Raw genomic sequence first — 23146 nt, 5'->3', positions numbered from 1 at the left:
GACCGTGTGGCCCCACTAGCTCTTGCTCATGTAGAGACCAGCATTATCATTTTTTTTCAAGTGGCGTGCCCAGTGCCCTCTATGGGGCACGCCACAGCTGCTCCCTTGTTTGTTGGAGTTTATGAGAGGAGGCTCAGGGCATCTGCAGCCCCGTTGGCTTCCCACTTGCAGTCATCACAGTTGCAGCGGATGCTGGCATTGCTCCCACATGCAGGAGCAGTTTTGATTTGCTCAAGACCTGGCAAGAGCAATTCAGTATTTCCCTACCCAAAACCATGTGTAGGGAATAGTTTTCTTTTCTCACCAGGTGAGAGCAGTTTTGTGCTCCCGCCCAGTCATAGAACATTACTCTTGGGACTGAGTCCTGAGTCCTCAGATGGCTGTAGCCACATCGTTGTTGATGTGGTAACAGCCAATGAGATCTCAGCTAGGCTTGGGTGGTAAATTCCGTTCTGCCTGGGAATTTGGGTAATTTTGCGTTCCGCGGAGAACATGAAATTGCCCAAATTTCAGCGTTCCGCGACTTTCCAAAATGTTTTCCTTGTTCGCGTTCTCATATGCGTGTTTGAAAGATATTTCCCCCCGAGCAGGCAAACAGCGATTGAGAACAGTAGAAAAGCATCGCCAACAAGCAATTCCGCGTATTCGCGGAATTTCTGCGTGTTCGGAGATTTTTACCGTTTCGCGGAGATTTGCGTAACGCAATTACGCAAATTCCACCCACCCCTAATCTCAGCATGAGATCTGTAGGATCCACAGGTCCACTGCAGCCTGATACTTGCAAAGTTTTTGAGCATGGATTTTACAAAAACGTATGACAGATATACACCAAATAATAAAAAACACTTTTTCGGGAACAAGATCTAAATTTCTGCCAAATTTGGTGGAAATGGGGTCAATGGTTTTGGCTGTAGCAGTGTCTAAAGTTCCTATGGAAAAACAAATGGGGAAAATGCATTTTGGAACGCCCTCTTTTCTTGGCTCCGACTTGACGGATCACTCTGAAACTTTCCATGCACAAACAAGTCAAAAAGCAGCACTTGTTTGGAGTCTTTAACAAAAAATCGTCAAATGGTGACAAAGTTATTAACAACACAGAAAAAGGCATTTCCTATGGACTATGAACCATAACTACCCAGTACAGACTACCACTGGGTAATACTTGCCTTACCAATAATTACCATGCATAGAAAAGCAATGAAGACTTACCTGTGTGATAAAGACACTACATGGTGAAGGCAGTGTTGTAAAGATTCTTCCCCTTGGAAACTATTCTTGTATCCAAAGAATTGTTGAATAGGGCAACTAATCCGCATTAAGTGTAAAGACCAAGCATTTTCATGAAACATGCCAGGCAGAAATCATTTGGGAAACCAGATGGAGTATTATTCTAGGATGCCGACAATAGTTGAAAATATGTTATTTGCTTAAAGCATTCAATAGTGTTGGAGCAAGGCTTCAATTATATCTTTTGCAGTATATAAAGGACTGAGGAGATATTTTCTCGCTCTGTGCATGTTCGCTAGTAATGAACTGTCTGATCTAAAAACCTGTTATGTTCTCACATACTTGGGGGATGGCATCAAGATGTATAGATGCTTGATTTAGGTGTTAGACATTCAGCAATGAAGTGGGTTAATTCTTTGGTTAGACTTAGTGAGTTTAGAATACACTGAATAACAATGGGTCTTGGCTTCTCTGATCTTCTGTTTACAGGTAGCATCTAATTTAGTGTAGAGATTATTTCCCTTAGACAATTACCCCCTTCTCAATATTCTCTTTGCCTCGCAGACCTCAAGCTTTAGTGTTTCAAGTTTACAGTACCCAAACGTTAAACTTCTGCCTGCTGTCTCGATGTTTTCACGAGCAGCCTAGAACAAGAGGATTATTTTGCTTTAGTCAGTCTTTTCTACATGTTGGCTTGAATATAAAATCAAATGTATTCAGTCTGTTGAATTTTTTGGCTGACCATTTGTTAAAATTGGTGTTTGCATTTTCCTGGTGGTTATGGGGACAAGGAGGCTTTTATCCCATTTTCAGGTACAGGCAGTCACAGTCTTTCCTCCATTATGTGCCACTTCTCCCACTTTGAGCTTTCCCGCCTAAAGACAACAGCTTAACCAGGACCTCGTCCAGCCTCTGTCTGACATTGTGGGGCCCACCTCAGTAACAGCCTGCTGCCTCACCACATTAAAGAGTTTTGACTTCCATTTCAGAGACTAAGGCCCCCATTAGGATGACGGGCAGACTTTGTCCGCCCGTCATCCTACCGGTGGATGGGAGCACCCGCCATAAGGGCGGGGGTCCCGTTGTACATATTAGGATGCGCCCACCACAGTGGCGGGCGCTTCCCACATTTTTAGCATTGCGGTGGGCGGTGCTGAAAGAACCACCCGCCGCAATGCTAAAAATGCACGTTGTGCATTTCAATGCACAACATGACAGGCACCGCAAGGTGCCTGTCATGCTGTGCATTGAATTGCAGGGGGGTACCATTAGTACCCTCCATGTGCACCCCCCAGCCCTTGGACTCCCTGGGGGCCCGCAACGGGCCCCCACAGGGGGACACCCCACATGCCTTTCCGTAGCTGCATTTCCGCCACAGAAAGGCATTCACAAATGCCTATCATAATATGGCTGGCGGTGTCTAATAGACACCGCAACCATATAAACCCTTTTCCGCCCGCAAGGCGACCGGGGCGGAAAAGCGGTGGACGGTCTTTCCGCCCGCCGTGGTACCCCCGCCATGCTAATATGGCGGGGGCTCATTCAGGGTAGGATGGCAGGCAGATCGCCCCCGCCAGGCCGGCGGTGGCTACTGCCAGCCTGGCGGGGGCAATCCGCCCGCCATCCTATTGGGCCCCTAAGTGAGAAGGTAAAACTTCCAGTAGCCAGATCCCCTCCCCACTCGCCACCCCGCTCCCGCCTCCCAGCTGCTGCTCCCTCCCACTGACAACATAAGGGAAGACCCGTGTAAGGAAGAACTGTGACCGACCTGACCTGGTCAGCATCCGGTCGCTCCACCCGCTCCTTGGCTCACTGGTATCATATCGTCATTGCTTGCATTATTATCTGCGCCCGATCTCTGTGCCATTGCTTGTATTAATATCTGTGCCAGATTGTGCCCCCGATCTTGTCCTGCATTGTTTTGTTTTCGCCGTGGTGCCATTTTGTTGTGCCTTGTAGCCCGATCCCCTCCCCACTCGCCACCCCGCTCCCGACTCGCAGCTGCTCCTCCCTCCCACTGACAACATAAGGGAAGACCCGTGTAAGAAAGAACTGTGACCGACCTGACCTGGTCAGCATCCGGTCGCTCCACCCGCTCCTTGGCTCACTGGTATCGTATTGTCATTGCTTGCATTATTATCTACGCCCGATCTCTGTGCCATTGCTTGTATTAATATCTGTGCCAGATTGTGCCCCCGATCTCGTCCTGCATTGTTTTGTTTTCGCTGTGGTGCCATTTTGTTGTGCCTTGTAGCCCAATCCCCTCCCCACTCCGCTCCCGCATCCCAGCTGCTCCTCCCTCGCTCCGCCCCCCTCCACTCTCCACTTATGGCAGAGTGGCAAACGCGCAGCGTTCACACGCAGCGGGCGCGCCCTATGCGCGCCCCGAAGGCGCGCCTAAGGTAAGCCCGTCTATGCCCGTCCTCGCCTGGACTGCGCCCAGCGACAGACCCCCTGGCCCCCGCAGAGGCCATCCCACCCGCCGAACATACAACGCCGCCACCCTCACTGCACTAAACACCGGCCGACTCCCCGACTGCCACCGAGCCGCCCCAGGACGCACCCATGGACCCTTCACCTGCCAATCCTGCAAGTTCTGCTGCACCAGTACCTACACTACAACCACAAATGCCAAACAGAGCTCCAACAACAACCACCTGAAGTGCATCCTGCTCAACACCCGCTCGGTCCACAGACACGCCATTGAACTATGGAACCTACTTAACACCACATCTCCGGGTGTCGCCTTTCTCAGGGAAACCTGGATACATGCCTCATCAGCACCCGACATCGCCATAGCCATCCCGGACGGCTACAAGATCATCCGAAGGGACCGTATCAACCAAACAGGAGATGACATCGCGATCGTCCACAAGAAAACCATCCGCATCTCGATCAGCTCCGACGACACCCTCACAGCCGCCGAACACCTTCACTTCCAGATACACACCGACCCCAAGACCACTCTCAGAGGCACCCTCATTTACAGACCCCCCAGGACCTTGCACACAATTCAGCGAAAACATCCCTGACTTTATTAGCCCACAGGCCCTCCCCTCCGATGACTACATTCTCTTGGGGACCTTAACTTCCACCTGGAGAATAACAACAACAACAACACCTCCACCCTGCTGGACAACCTCTCCAATATCGGACTCAAACAACTGGTGAATACCCCCACCCACTACGCCGGACACACGCTCGACGCAATCTTCTCCTCCAGCAAGAAAATCTCCTTCAATCACACCACAGGACTCCACTGGACGGACCACAGCTGCGTCCACTTCAGCTTCAGTAAGACCACCACCCACCACCACCCGCAACAGGTTCCCTTCAGAAACTGGAACAAAATTACCACCAACCACCTAACCACATCACTGAACCAAAACCCTCCCGCCAGATCAACAGATCCAAATCAAGCAGCCATCAATCTCGCACAGTGGATTACCCACTGCGCTTATGAACTAGCACCTTTGAAAAACCATCCCAACAAGCCAAGGAGCAAAAACGCCTCCTGGTTCAACGACGACCTCAAAAACTCCAAAAAGAACTGCCGCACCCTCGAGAAAACCTGGCGAAGAAACCCAACCACAGACAACATGACCGCCCTCAAGAACGCCACCCGCAAACACCACCAGCTGATCCGCACCACCAAGAAATCAGCATTCAAGGATCGATTAGACAACAACGCCCACAACAGCAAGGAACTCTTCAACATCGTCGAAGAGCTCATCAATCCCAACGCCGGCAACAACGACATCACCCCCTCTCTGTGACTCTCTAGCCTCATTCTTCCACAACAAAATCGCAGACATACATAACAGCTTTGGCGACCAACCCACTCCTCCCACCACTGACCTGAAGCCCCCCACCACCACCCTTCGTGCCTGGACCCCGATCAGCACCGACGACACCATCCGCATGATGAACTCCATCCACTCCGGATCGCCAACCGACCCTTGCCCCCATCACATCTTCAACAAGGCCGACTCCGTCATCGCACCCCAACTTCGGGATATCATCAACTGCTCCTTCAACACAGCTACCTTCCCGGAAAGCTGGAAGCATGCCGAACTCAGCGCCTTCCTGAAGAAACCTACAGCAGACCCCACCGAACTCAAGAACTATCGCCCCATCTCGCTCCTCCCATTCCCCGCCAAAGTCATAGAGAATACCGTCAACAGTCAACTCGCCGCCTTCCTTGAATCTAACAGTTCCCTCGACCCCTCACAGTCCCGCTTGCAAGTCAACCACAGCACCGAAACCGCCCTCATCCCAGCCACAGACGACATCCGAACACTGCTCGACAACGGGGAAACAGCGGCCCTCATCCTCCTGGACCTCTCCGCAGAGTTCGACACGGTCTGCCACCGCACCCGTGTACATCACCTCAGGAAAGTCGGGATACAAGATAAGGCATTGGATTGGATCATCTCGTTCCTCGCCGGAAGAACCCAGAGAGTCCGCCTCCCCCTTTCAGATCAGAGGCCACCGAAGTCATCTGCGGCATACCACAAGGATCATCGCTCAGTCCCACCCTCTTCAACGTCTACATGAGCCCCCTCTCATCCATCGCACGCCAACACAACCTAAACATCATCTCCTACGCTGACGACACTCAGCTGATCCTCTCCCTCACCAAAGACCCAACCACCGCCAAAACCAACTTACACGAAGGGATGAAAGACGTAGCAGGGTGGATGAAGTACAGCTGCTTAAAACTGAACTCAGACAAGACGGAAGTTCCCATCCTAGGATCATCGCCCTCTGCTTGGGACGACTCATGGTGGCCCCCGGCCCTAGGCAGCGCACCCAAACCAACGGACCATGCCCGCAACTTGGGATTCATCCTAGACTCCTCCCTCTCGATGACCAGACAAGTCAACGCCGTCTCCTCATCATGTTTTAACATCCTACGCATGCTCCGAAAGATCTTTCGATGGATCCTCACCGAAACAAGGAAGACAGTCACCCAAGCCCTTGTCACCATCCGACTGAACTACGGAAACACCCTCTATGCCGGAACCTCAGCCAAATTACAGAAACGCTTCAACGCATTCAGAACGCCTCCGCGCGACTCATCCTGGACATACCTCGACACAACCACATATCCGAACACCTGAGAGACTTGCACTGGCTCCCCGTCAACAAGAGAATTACGTTCCGTCTCCTCACCCACGCACACAAGGCCCTCCACGACCTAGAACCCAGATACCTCAACAATCGCCTGACTTTTTACACCCCCACCCACCAACTACGATCGTCCAACCAAGCCCTCGCCACGATTCCACGCATCCGAAGAGCCACCATGGAAGAAAGATCCTTAACCTACCTGGCGGCCAAGTCCTGGAACTCCCTCCCCACCCACCTCCATCTTACCCAGGACCACCTCTCCTTCAGAAAGCAACTCAAGACCTGACTGTTCGATCAGTAACAAACCCCTCTCCCTTAAGCGCCTTGAGACCCTCTGGGTGAGCAGCGCGCTATACAAATTTCTGATTGGATTGGATTGGTGATGTTTCCTGTGTTGTGTAATCCTTTTAGTATGTTTTGGGACTACATAAATACTTTACACATGGCCTCCAAGTTAAAGTTGTCTGCCTAGGATAATCGCTACCAGTGGGTTGAGCAAAGCTTTATTTAGTGACCCAGTGGTTCACCCTGAAAAGGACTGAGCTCATTACTTAAGTTGGGTACACACGAGAAACTCTGTATTTTCCTTGCAATGCCCTTAGACAGTGTTTACCTTGCATATGCCTTTACCACACATATATAAAGGCAAGTAGGTTAATTTATTAGTTTTTTAATCTTTAAAACATAATATAGTATAAATATTATTAAGAAAAAGGGGGTGGGGAGGTCGGGGCTTACAACCCACCCAAAATGAAACTATCACACAATTAAATACTATGGTATAAGTTTTAATACAAGGAAAAAGGTGGGCTGGGCGGGCTTACCCTCCAAAACAATGGCACTTTGTATAATTGCAAGATTGTTTTAACCCCTTCGATGCTTATGACGGAACGGTTCCGTCATCAGCGTCGGTTGGGCTGTGCGGATGACGGAACCGTTCCGTCATGACCACACCCGCTTTTCGAAACTTCAGCACAGCGCGAAAATTCGCACCGCGCTGAAGAGGTTAACTTTTAACATGTTATTAAAGTTGGGAGTAGTTTACTGCTTTGGTAATAATACATTTTACTTATCTAGTGGTATTTTTTTTAAATATTAATATTAAACTTATAAAATGTTTTATTTAGAAGCGGGTGTGAGAGTTACAGGAGATGGGGAGTGTGTTAATTATAGGGTATGTATATTTTAGAAATAATACTCTGGTATATTTATTTAAAGATGCCTACATTTTTAAATGATTAATAATATAATTATAGTTAAATAAATTCTAACTTTCTGTAATTTATACTTGAAGTAGGTTAGGATGAGTTTTTCTAATTGCACTACTAAAAGGAGTTATTTCAACCATCAATGGCTTTATTAGTCTTTACAACTGTCTCTAAACAGGTCGAGTTACAGTTCCACCGTTCTATTGGAAAACATGATTTTCCTTCTGCAATCTGATCTGTTTACATTGCCAATCCAGTTTTCTTCCTAATAATTCAGAAATTGTACCATTTTTTTCTTCTTTTTGGGTAAAACAGATTGTATAATTTGATGTTCAGAATTAATCTACTAATTAAGGCAGTACAAAGCACAATGCTGTTTTTGAAGCCTGAATTGTAATTTGCGACTAGACATACGTTCTTCTGATATGGAATTTTTTTGACATGTAGGTTGAAAAACAAAATGCATGGAAAAGATGTACATTGTAAGGGTCTGCGTTCTAAAGCCAGGCATTTTAAAGGTAATTTCGTGTTGCCTAAACATTTGCTTGGGAAAGGAACACATGGTAAAATATGCACTGTAATATCATACATCCAGTACTCACTGCCCTAGAGTAATAGCTCAGTTGTTGTACATATCTCGAAAGAAGAAATACAATTTAACCAAAATGTAATGATAATTATTCCATTTGCTTTAGGCACTCCATAAACTGAATTGCCCCTAAGGTTCTGACGACAGTCTTTATTATAACATGAGTCAATATTACTCTTTGTAAGGATCTCAAAACAAAGAACAAAGACAGGATTCAGTTCCATGACATCAGGATCATGCGATTAATGCAGGGGAAGACTAGTAAATTGTGCTATTTTGTCCACCTTAGAAACTGGCAACGATTTAGGACCTTCATAGAGTATTTCCGTATGTCATTCAGCTATTAAATCAAATCTCTCCTACTGCCCCTAAAGCCATCCCAATAGTTGGGCAGCTGAAACAGTCTTTAGTCATATGGATACTCCATTCAGGAGGTATTCAATTTTAACAGCTTTCTACGGCTGAAGAATAGGCCTAGATGCAGCATTGTAACATTTTGCGATTTCTTAATTGCGAAAATTAAGGAATCGCAATTAAGAAATCGCAAAATGCTATGCATCAAAAAAATCGCAAATTATTTTGCGATTCAGTATTTTTCCTTAATTGCGATTCACAATTTGCGAATCGCAATTAAGGAAAACCCTTCCCATTGATTCCGATGGGCCAAAAGGCCCATTGGAATCAATGGGAAGGCATTCACATTTTGCGAATTTCAAATTGCGATTCGCAAAATGTGAATGCAATTTCAAGGGTGCAGGGGGGGTTCAAAGAACCCCTCCCTGCACCCCTGAAATTGAACTGTAAGTGCAATTTACACACACACATGACCCAAGGACATGTGTGTGTGTAAATAAAAACTTTCAAATATGCAACTAGTGCATGTTTTAAAGTTTTCGGTAAATTAGCATGAAGTTCAACTTCATGCTAATTTACCCCTTCCAAATTGCGAATTCGCAATTCCAAAGTAATCATGCATTGCATTTAAGAAATCGCAAAATTGGGATTTCTTAATTGCAATCGCAATTTAAGAAATCGCAATAAAATTGCGATTTCTTAAATTGCGAAAATAGCAAAATGCTTCATGTATCCCAAAAACGTGATTTGCATTCGCAAACGGCCGAATTTTGCGATTCGCACCATTTGCGAATGCAAAAACCCTTGATGCATCTGGCCCTATATATTTATAGGATAATTTGTTATTGTAGTGGGTCTTCGTTATAAAGCTGCTCTTTGTGTACACAAAGTATATCATAATGCTGAAAGAACATATAATGAGATGACATGGCCAGAAAACCAACTGTGATGAGCGCCCGTTTCAAGGTCATTCTTCGTAGGCTTTATCATCACACACAGAAAACTGCACTCTCTTTAATACAGATTCACATTTGAACTTTTCATTATGCAAAACATTGTGACTCCCCCCCCCCCCCCATTTATAAACCTGACAAATGTGTTTATTGTTTAGGTTACATTTTGCACTCTTACCAGCACTACTGGATCTTTTAAGATGGCGAGTGAAGAGCTTTTGGAAGAACAAAAGTCCTGACTTGATTTCCAGTCAGTTGTGTTCTTGGAGAAGTAGTAACATTTCCCTGTACTCCAGATCCAGCCATCTTCAGGACATGGAGGCATAGTTGTTGCTGCATGAGAGAGAAGGTGAATGATTTGTAACTTGTCTGTGCCTAAGTGTGAATGAACACTTCCTGTTGCTCGCATCTCCGAGCAAACAAGGAGGTAGGAGCCATTTTCATTATTCTGACTTTCCTGGCTTACTGTGAAGGAGAATCAGGAGTTTAAGATAAGCATTGCATACAACTATTCGTACAAGTTCAAAGAACAATTGTGACTTCTAGAGAAGCATGGACATTTTTTTTTCAAGGAACGTAATATCCCAAAACGAGAACCCACCAGGGCCTGAATTGGGGGTTGAAAGGACAGGGTACTCTCAATTCCACCAGTGCCTGAATTTGGGGTTTAAAAACAGTGCACACAATTTTGGTTCCTGGGTTTTTTACCGAGTTTTGTTGCCCTACCCAGGCGGGGATGGCAGGGGGCATTAGGGTTGGGGGGTGGGGGGGGGGAGAGGTTTGACATCTTAAGGCCACCAAGTTGTCCAAACCTCAGGTGAGGAGTCACCAAAAACACCTCTCAGGGTTACATTATTATTTAACATTCTTCTTTTTAGCGGTATAAAACTGCCACGCGTACAGGGTTTGCAAAGATGCCAGCTCCACTCCTTGCCTTTAACCCAAGGCAGGTCACCAGCAGGGTCTTTGATATCGGAGCCGGGATGGAGGTCGGGTGGTGGGGTGGAGAAGGATGCACATTTCACCTAACTGCCAGCCAAGAGAACACTCACCCTGGATATGCTCTTAGGAGCAGTGTTATGAGAAATGTTTTGGGAGCTGGTGTGTGGCAAGCATCACAGTCACATTAAGTGCTGTGAGGAGTGTTTTGGGAGCTGGTGTGTGGCAAGCATCACAGTCACATTAACCATTGTTCTCAGGGGAGCTTTGGTGTGAAGGGAACTGAAGCCAGGCGGGGGAGTGGTGGGTGGCGATGTCTCATGCAAATGGAACGGGCACCTCAAACATGAATAAAAGCAATGCTCTTTCACTGCTGTGAATGGACACTGGCCATCCATGCACTACACAAGGGATTCATATGGCTAACAGTAAATAAAAAACCAGCAAGTCAGCAAAGAGAAATGAGTTCAAGTACCTGGATATGTATGTTATTATTCTATTTGTTCATCACATATGCTCTGAAAAACACTTTAAGATGGGGTTACTGGACCTATCAATCAAATGATACAGTAATTATAGATTACCCTTGGCAGACATGTCAAGAGATTTGTGCCTGAGTGCTCTGTCTGTTTGTGGCTCTGCTCTCAACACCCCAAACTCTGAATACGTCACTAGTCCAAAAAGACATGACATCCTACCTTCTTGACATACGTACCTGTGTCTTACACTTCCAACACTTCTCCAAAGAGCTCATATCAGGATTAAATCATGGTATTAGGATTAAAAGCACAACTCACACACCTTAGATCTTTCAAATTGTGTGTGATGATAATGATAATGCAAGAGTCATTAGTCAAATAATTGTAACTATTGAACATGGAATTCAAAATAAACTTTTATACATTACCCAAAGCTCTACCTATTTAAAAAGTATTATCTTTACATCTACCAAGCACCATACTTCAGAATTTAAAATGTATTTCTCCTACACAGATGACCACTTTTGACTGCCACCAGCAAAGCGACTTCATTGATCCAAGCACTTTTGTCACTGTTCTACGGAGTCAGTCGGGGACTAAAAAGGTCCCTCCCTCTCTCACTCACAAGACACTCCGCTCCCCCTTTGTTAAATAAAAAGTACAAATAATACCCATATACATCATAACTCTTCAATAATTTGTCTTGGTGCTCGAATTAATTGCCTGGATCTTGGCAAGTGAGGCTGCAGAGATACAGGAGAAGTGTCCATGACTGGCACTGGTGACAAGGACACTGGTGCAGTTGTTGGACTCTCCGGATTCAAAGTGGAGAAGTCTCACTTCTGACATCTGGAGCTGGCAAAGGTCAAGGCAGGGGTATGAAATGAGAAGAATCTGGCGTAATGGACTTTCCAGGTGTCCTTCGCTGGTCACAGCCCTCGGTAGGTCAGCATCAAAAGGAACATCAGACTTACATTTCCGTCTCTGCCTGACAATGCCTTGGTCCCCTATATTAAGCACAGTGCTCCTAGCACAGCAGCGTCTACACGCAAAGGTCATAATTTTCCATTTGTGAGACGGATCAGTAGTGTGAATTTGTCAATGTTAATAGATCTTTCAACGGTCCATTGTGGCAACTTGGTTCCTATGGTTCTCCCAAATATTAAGGTGGCAGGACTTTCACCCTTGGTAGAATGGGGACATGAAGCGTAGACTGAAGAACTGATTTGAGATCAAGCTTGAGGGTGTGCATGAACGTCTTGACAACAGCATTGGCCTGTGGCCAGAGAGGTGTGCTTTTCTGATGCTTGACGTTGAGATGAATGAGGAATTCTTTAAATTCTCAACTACTAAAAGGCAGGCCATTGTCAGATTTCAAAATGAAGAAAATCCCATGTTGCAAAAATACTTTATCATCTTTCAATGACTGTTGTGAAACGTTGACGACATTCTTTACAAGGAGAAAGAAGGAGTATTCATCAACAATGACTAGGAGATGATGACCATTGTCAAGGGGTCCAAGGATATCAATTTTAATCTTCTCCCATGCATGCTTTGGGAGATCAGACATGCTTAATGGATGAGGGGTAGTTTTGAATGCAAGCAGTTGCACAAATAACAGGCCCTTAATTCCTTTTCATCTCTTCATCAAGACGAGGGAACCACACTTGGCCCCACAGAGATAGTTTATTAGCAAAAATGTCACAATGTCCCTCAAGTGCAAGATCAATGATTTGTTGTCTCAGACTCTCAGACATAACAATTTGTGATCCATATAAAAGAATGCCTTCTGGAGTAACTGAAAGTTCTGCCTGAACATTTCTGAATTTCTGCTATTTTAGGTCATTATGAAGAGGTTGAGCATGCTTTCTCCAAGACTGATTGGTAATCATGTCTTTTAGGATTTGCAGATCTCCAACAGTTCTCGTGGCAGCAATGATTGATTTGTTCTAATGACTGGGAGCAAGTGCACTGTGTTTTGATATGTAGCTAACATAGGCATTAGCCGCTTTAAAAGTGGTGCCATGACATAATATTGGTATACGTATAAAGTAGTGCGCATGATTTTTATTTTTTCCTGGACAATGCACAATTGTATAATCATACTCATGCAGTTGTAAACCCAAACTCTCAACTTGAGGGGGCATCATGGTTTTCATATTGCCAAAAATGGTGAGCGTTGCTTGGTGGTCAGTGACGACAGTAAAATGCTTCCCATACAGGAAAATATGAAAATGTTCACAAGCCCAAACCACATCGAGGCTTTCTTTTCAGGTTATGAATAGGCTCGTCCAGCCGTTGACAAACTCCTGCCAGCGTTAGCCACAATGTGTCTTAGGGCATTGGGATGCCCCAGGTGCTGGGCAATTATGGTACTCAACTCCACTGGGCTTGCATCAACAACAAACTCTGTCTGCAATTTCAGATCAAAGTATGCCATTTTAGTGGCATTCTCAATTGCAAACTTAATTTTCTTGGAGCTTTGGTCACAGTCATATGGCCATCAAAATGGAACATTCTGTTTTGTGAAGTCTTTCAATGGGGCACTCACAGTGGCAAAGTCATGTATTTACCTTGAACAATAACTGGCCATACCAAGGAAGAATCGCAGCATATTAACATCCTGTGGAGGAGAAGTGGATGACAAGGCCACCGATTTGTGGTAGATATTAAACAGGCGCCCCAGTGGATTTCTCCTCTTGTACCCCTGCGTTTGCAGAGGTACAAGAGGAGCAGGGAGGCCGCTACACTAAAAGAAGAGCCTGGCAATTGATTAAATCGGTTCTCGGAAATATGAGTTCGAAGGTTACTGCGCCTTTTAAATAAAGCATCTATACTGACGGTGAAAGTATCAAAGTATCCAGCCACGCGCTGTGTTCCTGGGCTAGTCCCAATCCACTGGGGTGCCTGTTTAAGATCTACCACAAATCGGTGGCTCCCTTGACCTCAAGAAAATATACACATACTCCAAGGACGGTGTAGTATTTATATGTGCCCAACTATCCAGTGGACTTGCACCCATTGATAAGAAGGTGACCTTAAAGATTCGGAAAGATACCTCAAATTGAACACTGAGGCTTCTATACCTTTCCATTGATAGAACTTTGTCCTGATGAAGGTGCTATCACAAAACCGAAACGCTGCGTCGACAACTTTGTATTTTTAAATAATTTTTATGTGAATTGACACAATTTTTAACTGTTTCTATTGGCACTATGAATGTATCATTTTATATTGAATAAATTGTACAGTTGTTCAAATACCATTTTAAATTGTTTTGATGTTTTTGCTTATTGCGATTTATTAGATATGTGGTTATGATTTTAATGGGTTTATGAATTCATACTGTGTATACTTTTTTCAAGCCTAGCCAGGATAGGGATCTTTTTTCATTTCCATTTATTGCTCCTTGTCCCGAATTGGATTTATAAGGAGACCTCCCTGCTTTTTGTTAATTCCAATTTCTTTTTCATGGTTGGTTGATAGCTTTATTTCGATATGCAGATATATCTTAAAAGCATTACATACATGTATAAAACTGCAGATCATCAATTTAAAAATGCATTCAAGGATTAAAACAGTAAAAAATGCCAATGAAACATACAATAAATTAATTAAAAGTGAATTAAATTGAAATAGGCAGTCTTTTGGAGCAAATCAACCATGCCCATTTTAATAATTTTGAGACACCACAGACTATAGGGGGGGGAAGTGTCAGTTAGTAAGATACATAACGCCACCATATGCTGGCGTGTCCCTAACAGTCTGAATACAGGTTTGAGCCAACACCTCCTTGGTCGGGAATAATCAGGGCACTCGAAAAGAATATGTGCCACCGTCTCGGACCTTGTGGAACAAAGGGCACAAAAAGGCGATAACTCCACAGGCATTTTCCATCTGGAGAGAAGATCCCCTATCGGAAGAGTGCCCACTCTAAACTTAAAGTAAAGAGCCCTATCAATTGGCATGGTAATCAAATCCAGATAGGGTTCGTAGGCCACCACGTCCTTGATTCTCAGAAAGGCTGCGGTGGAATTGCAGTGATGGGGATTACCGATAAGTTGAGAGAAAACCCATTCCCAGTACAGTTTTTTCAGGATAGCTTTAGGTGGAGCAGATTTTGTAGCCCAAGAAGCCCCCAGACCCAGTTCCCCAAGAGGTTTTTGACATCCCTTAACCACTGGATCTTGTGCCAGCCCCCATTCCCATAACCTCAGACAGCCCATCGGCATATGATTTCAATTCTGGGACCCTCCATAAGCGGGCCCATAAAAGCAGCGGCCGGAGGCGAGCCTGGTCCTTGATCGATTTGCAGCCCACATCCAAGAGCACCGGAACTGTGGGGATGCTCAAGGGGAGAGCCAGTAGGTCTTTCAAAAATTTGCTCTCCGATTTGGATAGAGCCTCCAGGTTGCAAAGGCCCCATAGCTCCGCCCCGTATAGCGCTGCAGTGACTTCTCTTGCTTTGTAGATGTCAATTGCAGGTGCCACGGACTGTTTTGATGAGGCGCGATACTCCCTTAACAGCGCACTCCCCACCGTATGGGGTGTCCAGCTCATAACATCGCTCATACGTATTCCCAAATAGTCAAACTCAGAGACTTTCTCGAGAGGGACAGAGTTCAGGACTGGAGCGCGTCCTAGCTTCCGTGGTGGGTGCATGATCAGGTATTTTGTCTTTTCCACATTGATCACCAAACCCCTTGCCGAACAAAATTCCTGAAAACGATTCAGAAGCTTCTGGAGACCCTGGGGAGTCTTGGCGATGAGGAGGGTGTCGTCTGCAAACAGCAGGGTAGGGATCCGTAAGCCCCCCAGGGAGGGTGCGTCTGCTGGTTCTTGAAGCAGGTGCTCTACCATACCATTTACATACAAGGAAAATAGTGTGGGAGCTAGCACACATCCCTGTCGGACGCCCCTGCAGACCGGGATCCTATCAGTCTTTTCCCCATTCTGGCCCCAACGCACCTGGGCATAGTTATCTGTGTGGAGTTTAATCAGGAGCGACAGAATGTAAGGGGGCAGCCCAAGACCCTGCAGAACCCTCCGGAGTTCCTCCCTAGGAACCAGGTCAAAGGCAGTCTTCAAGTCAATGAAGGCCAGATAAAGACTGCCTTTGCTAAGCACCCCCACCGGTATACACCCGCTACAACGCATCTTTTACTCCGCACTACCATTACAACGCGACTTTTACAACGCATACCATTACAACGCATTGCGCTGGGGGGCGCTCTAGGATAGGGAATAAGTATAATTTACTATCCAACACCTTCCCTAGGGTCCACGGGGACTGGAGTTAGAATAGTAAATTATACTTACCATTATCCAGCACCTCAAAGCGCTATGCGTTGTAATGGTATGCGTTGTAATGGTCGCGTTGTAACGGTAGGTAGTTGCAATAGTATGCATTGTAACATGGTACATCCCCACCACCTTCCAATGCAGTAGCATCAGTCTGAAGACCTGTTCAATGGCCCCCGTTCCTGAGTGGAATCCCGCCTGAAAGTCAGACAGGATATGGTTTTCGTCCACCCAGTGGAGAATCCTCCCCAGAATCGCCTTCCCCGCCACCTTTTGTGTTGAGTCAATCAGGCTTATCGGCCTATAGTTCCCCGGATTGTCCCGACAACCCTTTTTAAATATGGGAACAACCTCTGCCCCTTTCCAAGATTCAGGAACAGGTCCTCCCTCCAAGATGGCATTCAGAAGGGCGGTTACCAATTTGCCCCATTCGGTCGGGTAGCCCCGGAGTAGGTCCCCTGGAAGGCCATCAGGACCGGCTGCCTTCAAGGGTACCAAGGACTTGATTACATTTACGACCTCCCGTGGAGTGAAGGGGTCGGGAATGCTGACCTCTGCCGAGAGGGCAGGGGAAAATGGCTCATTGAGGGACCCTTCTACCGGTGAGTATAAGGCCCTGAAGTGGTTAAACCAGGTCTGGGCCGGGATAGTGCAAGTCCTCAACGTGTCATCAGGTCTGTTCCTGGATCCCACCAAATTCCAAAAGCCCCTAGCATCCTTTCCTTGACTAGCAACCAGAAGGTCCGCCCAAAACTTTTCCGCCCACTCCTTTTTTTGCTATTTTTAGGGATTGGGTGTAGATCTTCCTAGCCGACCTGATCCTAGTTTGGGACTTTAATTATACTGCTTCCACCAGTGCTTTCTTACTTGCCCCACATTTATGGGTATACCAGCCCTGTCTATTCAATGGGTGGGCCCGTGTCTTAGCCCGAGTATGTCTAGTTGGAACAATAAACAAGTTGCTTATGGCCGTGGTCAAGTCGCAAAAGGTCCCAAACACCTCCTCAGGCCCTCCCAATTTCTTTTTCAACAGCCTCTTGTAAAAAAAAGCAATTTGGCAATGTTGATGAGCAACAGGACGGAGGTTGCACTTTCATTGTCTAAAGTCTTCATAGTCCATGAAACAAGGATGGAAACTGATTCATCTCATGATAGGAATTGATGTAGTTTACAGAAATCAGACCCATGTAAACATGTACTTGAAGAAGTGCCTGGAAGGACGTGAATTGTTGCTTGTTCTTTCTAGTTAATTTATGCTCACATTTGCTATAAATGAACCTTGACTTTGCAGGGGTGTCGAAGCAGCCCACGTATACACTTTGGTTTTTGACTGGGTTAAACGTGTCATTGGGGACAGTTTACTGTACTTTTACCCTGGCATAAGGTTTATCGACACTACACTGTCTTTGATAACATTTATGGAGAAAACTGTTGTGATTGATGTCTCTTCCATCATTATGTTTGAATGAGCTCAACTTTACTTTTGTTTGACTGTTATAAGGATTAGTGACTTTAAGCTTCCTTATATTTTGGTAGATTTGATTTATTGATCTACATCAGGACTTTGTGAGAGTATCTTCTTTTACAGTGCGTTGTTGGCAGTTGCTCTTGCTAGTGCTATTCCTGCAGCTGGTCCAGCTGGACAAGCGCCAGATCCCTAGGTGCTCCTGCGTATGTAGAATCAGATGCCACAAAGCCAGACTGAACTGGGCTGCACTTCACTCCTTTTCTCCGCTCTATCCCTTCTCTTAGGTGCAGCCTGCCTCGGCAGTGTGATGTGTGAAGGGATAGTGACAGCAGGCCTGATTAATGTAGGGTGAGTAGTAAAAACTGGGGAGTGGATGGCAAGTGGGAGCTGCCAGCCGACCCGCAAGCCACTCCTAGACCTGGCTGGGCCACTTCCACGTGGAGCCCAGGCTCACACTCTGCAAGGGAGCACTAGCCCATCACGCTCAGCTCAATTGAGTCACCTATGCTCACCTCTTTTCATGTTCACTTTAGCCTTTTTGGCCTCTGGGTCTTCGCTGCGGAGAAACGGATCCTCGGATCCCCGCATCCTGAGGCAGGCACTTGGATGTCCCAGCAGCTTTGCTGTTTGGCTGACTCTCTACTCGCCACTGCCACACTCATTGCACTTGCTCCCTCTGCTCTGGAAGTAAAACAAGGTTCTTTGATACAGGTACTCTTTGACAATGCAGTGCAGCAAATGCGAAGAAATACAGAGTGCCCCAGTCAAGAGATTCTGTTTCAAGTTTCTGGTCCAGGAAGGACCCGGCTTGGAAGCTCCAATAAAATAATTTGATTTAAGTGCCGTGGCAGGGCCGCTTGTGTTTGCTGGTGATCTGCAGACTGTCATTGTAAAAGAGTTTACAATGACCAATAAATACAATGCGGATGACAAAGTGAATAAAGGAGCATTACAAAAGAGGAAAGAGAGGGCCACCCGATTACCATAGAGAGCAGCATCTATTCACTTTCAGCATGATTTTGGGACAGAGTGTAAATTAATTTTGCAGTTTTACTCAGTAAATCTAGATCGAAAAAAACTACTTATTTTTCTTTGGAACCATTACCTTGTGGCCTGTTCCCTTGGTTTCAACTGACTTTTTACACTCCGCTCCAATTCGTTTTTGGCTGTTCTGGCCTTTATTTTAGTGACCTGTCTGCTAACTCTTTCTTTCGCTGTAGCAGCCAGGAGTACTCGTTCCAAACTGAGTGTCCCTTTCAGCATTGGTCGTCCGAAGGAATCAGTGAGACAACCATCAATTACTCTGAAACGCATGAACTTTTCATCATTTAACTTGTTGAACATGCAATGTTGGTTGAGTGAATCAACTCTTTCTACAAACTCATACATTGTTTCACTAGCTCTCTGCCTTTTCTGACAAAAAATGTAACTGTTGTAGTTGACATTTGGCACTGGATTGAACTTAGTTTAGCAACTCTTCGATTTGCCGCTACATTACTTCGCCACTGTGTGGTATTTTCTTTACCATTTTTTATTCCTTCACCTGCTAAATTCTTCAGATATTTACATGATCTTTTTGTTATTTACTTCTTCCAGAGCATCAATAAAATGATCAAATATTTCAATCCAGACAGTCAATCTTGTGCTAACATTTAGTTTCTTGTGGTTGTATCAAATGGAAGTGGTGGTGTCAGGAATGCAGCCATAGCCAGTTATGGCCCTTACTAACGAGAGCATATGTTGTGCACCTGGACTTTCACCATTTGTGCCATGTATAGGTCCTACCAACATGCTTGATGGAGGGTCGTTATGGTCAATCTGAACTTGTATAGATTCTTTCCATGCTGCCATTGAAGCCTTTTACTTCTTAAAGACTTTTGAGTCACGTGAGACACACTTGGCACCTTCTGTGGTATCCTCTTCAGGGATCAACAGCTCCGTATTCGCAAACCCTGGACTTCTACTTGGGTTGCTTTGCTCAAATACTGTAGTATGATGACTCTCTTTACTCAGGTTCTGGTAAGCTGATTGTATTCTCTATATCTGGTTATCGGCAGCTCTAATGTTTTTCTGCATTTATATCCTTCTACTCTCAGCATTCTCTTGCAGCTGGCTGTCTCTGCTCTTTGCAGGTGGCGGTGAGCAAACCGGACAACTCCCCTTAGACGTACAGCTACACGCAAAATCAGATCGCGATGCAAGACACTGATCCCTGTGTGGAAAATTAGGAAAAGTGATGTACATAAGCAGTGTTCATTTGCCCTTTCCCATTCCCTTCCCTGTACGTTAACCACACCACTCCGCCAGTAAAAGCCCGTGCCCACATATACCTGATAGCCATTTTAGGCACCATGGCCTTTTTGCCCGCTCATCGGAATCCCCGGCTTCCCCCCTGCGAGTATTTGAACCCCCCCCCCTCTCACATGTATAGATCATGAAACCCTCTCCCTCCGCGCGACCCTGCTACGAAAAGCAACCCTCCTGCTTGACCCACGCAAAGTCCCCCATTCCTTCTTGAAGAAGCATCCCTTGCCTCAGCTGACATAACCCCCCCCCCAGCTGTATCTGACTGCCCCCGTTCTCTCATGTGCGGGTCATAAGACCTCTCTCTCTGTGCGACTCTGTCCCTGTGCGCACCCTGGCTCTCCCCTCCTCCCTCGCATGGACAAGTCATAAACCTCCCTCTTCTGCAAGGCCCTGTCCTTGGGAGTCACGGCCGCACCTGACCAGCACCTCCTTTCCTTTCATGAATAACCCCTCTGTTAGTAAACCCTCCCTCCGCGATGGACTGTCCACACATGTCCGAGGCCAACGCCTAAGCCAGAAGATACTGTTTATTGCCCCTTATTGTATGGAGTCACTCCTCTTCAAAGAACCCACTATTGATCCTGGCTTCCCCACTCCTTGGGATACGATCAGGCGCACATATCCTAATAATCAGCGGAACACTCAGCTGCGTCATTGCCCCTTCTCTTATCAGCAGTTCAAGGGTCTCTATTGTAAACATATGTGGGGTAGGATTGACACGAGGATTATGGGGATGTCTTTTCTTTGTGTCACAATGTCCTGATTGTAATGCCAAGTGTTTTGTAAAGTATAAAAGACGATGTCTCAGCTCACTTGTTAGAGCACCTCCCGAAAGACACTGTGTTTCGTGTCCGAAATGACAGGCTCTCCTCATGAGTAATAAATCCTGTTCTTGTGATTCCTGCCTCCAGCGCTCGTCTCTTTATTTGATAACTATTCAGAATGGGAACTAAGAGGCGTCTTGCGCCGGCAGCCCGGGCATCGATAGTAATATGGGCTCACTTTCAACAATTGGCGTCCCAACGCGGGGTCCATCAGTGACATAAGGTCCAGTAAGAGAGATCCAGACGAAGAAGTGAACATCTAAATGATCGGAGTATACCTGCCTTGAGAGGGCCCTCGTCCGGCTGCCGATCGAATGAACTTCACCGATTCTGAACGGACCTCTCTCGAGTGACCTACTGTCCTGACTGGAATCCCACAGGAATGCTACATGGAGTAAGAGAACGATCGGGCGCTGGAGGAGGAAGATAAAGAACTATCCATATGGTCCGGTCCGGGTAAGATTAAGTAGGGCGTTTTACGCCTGATTGGTAGGATGGTTTTATCCATCTGATTGTTTGATTGATTGTATTGGAATCGGTATTTGAATACTGATATTGTTTGGTTATTGGTTCATTTAGCTTTGGTTGCTACTTGAAATATTGGTTCTCTTCTTGAGAACGAGACATTCTCTGTTTGCAAACAGCGGCGAATAGGAACGTTCGTCTCTCTTTGCAGATAGAGAAGGGTAGGTAATGCAGACCTTTGTCCCCGTTGTAATCCGTCATGCCTACTTTTCTCCCCACTGATTGTTTGAAATTGATTAAATAATCGATTGTTGCTCTTTGAGATCTTCCCTGTCCACAAACAGAGACGAATAGAAATATTCTGTCTCCCTTTGCAGATAGCGAAGGGCAGGTAATGCAGACGTTTGTCCCCGTTGTAATCCGTCATGCCTGTTTTTCTCCCCACTGATTGATTGATTGACTGGACATTGTTGTCCAAGGAATTGTTTGTTTGAGGTATTTTCTGTTTGCAAACAACGTGGAATAGAAATATTCTGTCTAGTCTTTGCAGATAGAGAAGGGTAGGTGATGCAGACTTTTGTCCCCGTTGTAATCCGTCAGTCCTACCCACTCCCCACTGATTGACTATTATTTGGGGGGTAGCTCACCTGGTCCGTCCAGGAGACTACCCTAATGGAGGACACATGCCCCCACTTGTTGGCCATTTATTGGAAGTAACCCATCTGGTCCGTCCAGGAGGCTACCCTAGTAAGTGGAGGTACATCATTTGGTCCGTCCAGGATGATACCCTAACGAAGGATATGTCTTCCCCTCTGATTGATAATCTAGTTCCACCCGGACCATTTATTGGAGGTAACTCACCTGGTCCGTCCAGGAGTACCCCTAATGGAAGGACATATAAAAATGAAGTGATCACCGTACCCTACTAACAGAAAACTTTAGCTCGAAACACGCTAAGGAAAAGAAGGAAAAATAAAAAGAAATCGGGCTAAGTCAGTAACCCCCTGATGAGCTCCCGACTTCACTGAAAATAAGAAACATTAGGAATAGTTTGTAATGAGAAATATAAAACGGCGAAAGGTTTGACAGCAAGACAGCCACGAGGTAGCTAGGCTCCATTGCCTATTCCTGCTCCAAACATGTCTGCCTCATTGCCCACCACGCCCAAATAACGGTCACATGAAATAGGAACAAACCAATAGGTACCTACCCCCATTCCGGAAGCTCCCGAAGTGCAACAGGTCCGCGGTTACGCCCATCCGGAAGGCGAGGCCTCGATGCGTGCAGGGCTCGGCTGGCATCAGTCGGAAGGGGAGGCTGTAGGGTGGACGGCCCGAGGAATCGTGGAGGTCTCTCCCTTTCCCCTCTTCTGCTGCCCTGCAGGCCACAGGGGGGGGGGAGCTGTCTTGCCTCGGCCACCGACCACCCTCCACCCCCTCTCTTGCCTGATCTGGCCATCGACGAGGACCGGAGCCAAGGCGAGGTCGGACAACCCTGAGAGTTGCAGGTAGTCCCGCCACATGACCACGCCTGAGAGTTTCAGGTAGTTCCGCCACATGTCAAAAAAGGGGGGGTATGTCTTGCCTCAGCCACCGACCCCCCCCCATCTTCAATAGCTGGCACGGCCAATACCGAAGCGCTGGAGCCGAAGAACGGCGCGGGGTCGCTGGAAGGGGGAGGCGTCGTGAACGACCCTCCCCCACCTCCCTCCAGGTGGAGGCTTCCAGCAACACCCCAACGCTCTTGCTTAAAGAGGGTCCACATCGAAAAGCGGTCTTTTGCCCGGGACGGGCACACGCCCCATGCCTTCTCTCCTCAACTTTGAAGATTCTATGAGAGCCGGGGGGCCCCCCGACCCCTCCGCATGGGCGCCCCCGTCCCCCTCACTGGGAGCCGCGA

The 23146-nt window shown here is 46.5% G+C and overlaps 1 pseudogene; it reads right to left on the bottom strand.

The window, feature by feature from the left end:
• The window catches only part of LOC147700927 (C-type lectin domain family 2 member L-like), a 95855-nt pseudogene that overhangs the window by 49309 nt on the left and 23400 nt on the right, over positions 1 to 23146 (bottom strand).

This window comes from Lissotriton vulgaris, chromosome 7 (assembly GCF_964263255.1).
Source record: "Lissotriton vulgaris chromosome 7, aLisVul1.2, whole genome shotgun sequence".
Taxonomy (NCBI): Eukaryota; Metazoa; Chordata; class Amphibia; order Caudata; family Salamandridae; genus Lissotriton; species Lissotriton vulgaris.
Note: the sequence above shows the minus strand (reverse complement) of the source record. Positions and strands in the feature narration are given on the sequence as shown.